We start from the raw sequence: 3,172 nt of genomic DNA, 5'->3' as shown, positions 1-3,172 counted from the left end.
TATATATACAGAAAAACATTGGACCATATTAAAACATGTCATACAAATCTAAGTAAAAAAAAATTATTTCGAAATATTACAGTTTTGAACAGTATAGATTAATCTTACCTTTAGTACAAAGATCACATGTATATCTCAAAATAATCATTTTTTGAGATATTACACTCTAGAACTGGGACAGCAATACATGAATGTAAATTTTCACATAATAGAGTAGTAATTAACCTAAAAAAGTGAAACTTATTTTATTCTGGCTGATGTTTCAGCCTAAATTTTAGACCTTTGAAAGAGCTAAAAACAAAACAACCATAATAAAATAGAAAACAGTACAAGAAATCAAGAAAATACCAAAGAAGGTAATATATAATATTGGAATATAAATAAAACGATAAAAAAATATTTAGAATATCAGAAAAAATGTATTAAAAATTTAAAAGTGCTCTACGTAAATAATCAAAAGTTGATTGTTGTAATATTATTATTATCAGACCCGGCAATGCTTCGTTATTGCTATATTTGAGGATGTAGATACGTTAATTGAACACTATTGAAACTTTGACACCAATATATAGATGAAATGATAAGATGGTAACTATAGTAACATAAATGATAATAGCTAACTTTGCTGTATAATCGTTATCATCCGAATTAATTGATTTTTTCTTATTCTTATTGACAATTTGACTATTAATAATATTGCCTTATACATATACAAAAACATATATATTACAACATAAAATATATACATTTTTTATATAATAACCCTCATTGTGCTTCAATATAATAACTGTATTGAAACAATTCTGAATGACACCTATCAAAGTGTGGTAAAACATTTTTTTTGGAGTGAAACAAAGTTGATATTCCATTTTAGCATCTCAAGAAATCTTTATACAGTAATTTTTGAAAATATCGGAAAATAAATTTTTTTGATTTTCATATATATTAGATAAACACATTATAAATTTTCACAAATATAACACGTTTTCATTTTTTGTAAAATTGACAGAAATCTCTTGATAATCATGTGTTATACATGGTTATAAATTTTCCTGGGTTAAATTAAAAAAATAAAAATCATAAAACCATAAATATAAGGCTCTTGGTGGGAATATAATCTAATCCGGAACTGTGATTAGAAAATGAGTTATGACTTTAATAACTGAGTAATGGAAGGCAATAAATGAAATTATAACTGATAACAAAATTTAAGCATGGGCATAAATTGATATTTCAAACTAATCAAAGTATATAAATAAAATTATATAGAAAATGAAAAAGTTATTTTTAAATTGTTAATAACATGAGACTTTTATTGTTTTGTTAACGTTAAATTCTTGTATCAACAGTCTTTTGAAGAAGACAGAGCTAAATTTACAATCAACTGGCATTGTACCAGGAATGATGTTTTGTACCATTAAAATAATTGGATGGTTTTATGGAATTATAATTGCAATATTGCACTATACATATTTTGATTAAAAGACTTGTAATGGCTCGTTATATATATAAAGTTTACATAAAACAAGAGATAAAATAAATTGACTTTTTAAGGCCTGTAACGATCTAAAAGTTTTTACTTCCAATTTCCTAAATAGGCAATATATAGTAAGGGGAAGTATTAATATCGTGAAAAATTTATAATACGAATTTTCGACGGAAACAAACAACAGGACTTGAAAACTGAGGTTTCAAAAAATTTTGTACCAAGTAAGATTTAACTCGGCAAATCTATGAAAAATTAACAAGTCTTTAATAATAGATAAATCTTATCCTCATTTAATTGGTCTCGTAGGGCTCAAATGATGAATTTGAAAATAAAAAGATCTGCTAACGTAACTTTAATTTTGTTTATTTGAAAAATTAACCATCTTATTATTCATAATAGAAATATAAATATACACCAAGAGAGAATTAGATAATTTAATCAAGGAGATAAGGGGAAAAATATTTTTCTAGGTTGAAAACACAATTCCGAAAATAAGAGCAGTAATATAGATGTATCTTATACCATTAGCCAATAATTTTAGAAAAATATTGATACTACAAGATACTTAAGGCCTAACGAAACCCAAGGTTCGATGCCGATACCACCAAACGCTCTCTGCATACACCATTACAGTGATGCCCCTCCAAACCCAATTCCACTAAATCAGTTATAACGAAATCCTCCCAACTACGTTTCGGTCTACCCCTCGGACGTTTACCCGTTGGTTCAGTGTTTATTAACATCTTAGGGTTCCGCTCGTTACTAAGCCCTACAATCTTACAAGCCATCTTATACGCCGCAATGCTATAACTTGAATTACATTTACCGGGTGTAGGTCCCTTAATTCAGCGTTGTGGAATCTTCTAAATTCTCCCGTTAATTCATCCTTTTTCAGTCCGAATATTTTACGTAATATTTTATTTTCTAACTTCTAAAATATTAAAATAATCAAAAATTGGGGTGAAATAACTGACTTTTTTCACCTCTTAGGCTCTGGTGCTAATACTTTTGTAAAAGAAAAATGTTGAAATTTTAGTTGATCAATCTGTTAATTGAGGGGCACATTCGGAAAATTAGTATGAGAAAGTAATGCCACATTGAATAATAAAGAAATATCTGTTCTGAAACGAAGCGAGAATTAATTTCAACTCGAATTAGGTTTGTGAGTGATAGTTGTGTTATTCATGCACTGTACAAGATTTCATAATAAAAATAATAATTAGAGTAGCTATCGACGTAAACACTTCCTTATCGGAAATTAACATTTCAAAATGTGTTAATAGTTAAAAAATGGAACGCATCCTTTAAATTCCGATAGTGCTGAGATATGAGAACTTCAGGGGAAGTGACGTCTCTGATAAAAACTAAAATAAAAAAAAAAAAAGTGTTTCTGAACAAATTCATGCCTAACTTTATTTTATATAATCTATTTATATTTAGTAATATTTTTTTATTTTCTTAAAGAACCATACTACAAGAATGACAACAGAATTTATTGCAGTATAGTAATGGGGAAAAATATTCAATGATTAATGACTTATAATTATGAGAGATAGTTGACCGTGGATGATAAATGAGGAGATGGTTGGGGGTGCGGTCAATGAAAAACACAAATAAGTATGTTTGTATAATCCGGATACCTAACTTTTCAAGGTAAGTTCTTTCACCAAACATCAGGTCTCG

General features: G+C 27.7%; 1 protein-coding gene across 1 annotated transcript in view; it reads right to left on the bottom strand.

Annotated features, from left to right (window-relative positions):
• Window positions 1–3,172, bottom strand: part of LOC106677812 (UPF0389 protein CG9231) — a 15,504-nt gene that overhangs the window by 2,843 nt on the left and 9,489 nt on the right. The window lies entirely within an intron of this gene.

This window comes from Halyomorpha halys, unplaced genomic scaffold, assembly GCF_000696795.3.
Source record: "Halyomorpha halys isolate HHAL.00 unplaced genomic scaffold, Hhal_1.1 Scaffold109.1, whole genome shotgun sequence".
Lineage (NCBI taxonomy): Eukaryota > Metazoa > Arthropoda > Insecta > Hemiptera > Pentatomidae > Halyomorpha > Halyomorpha halys.
Note: the sequence above shows the minus strand (reverse complement) of the source record. Positions and strands in the feature narration are given on the sequence as shown.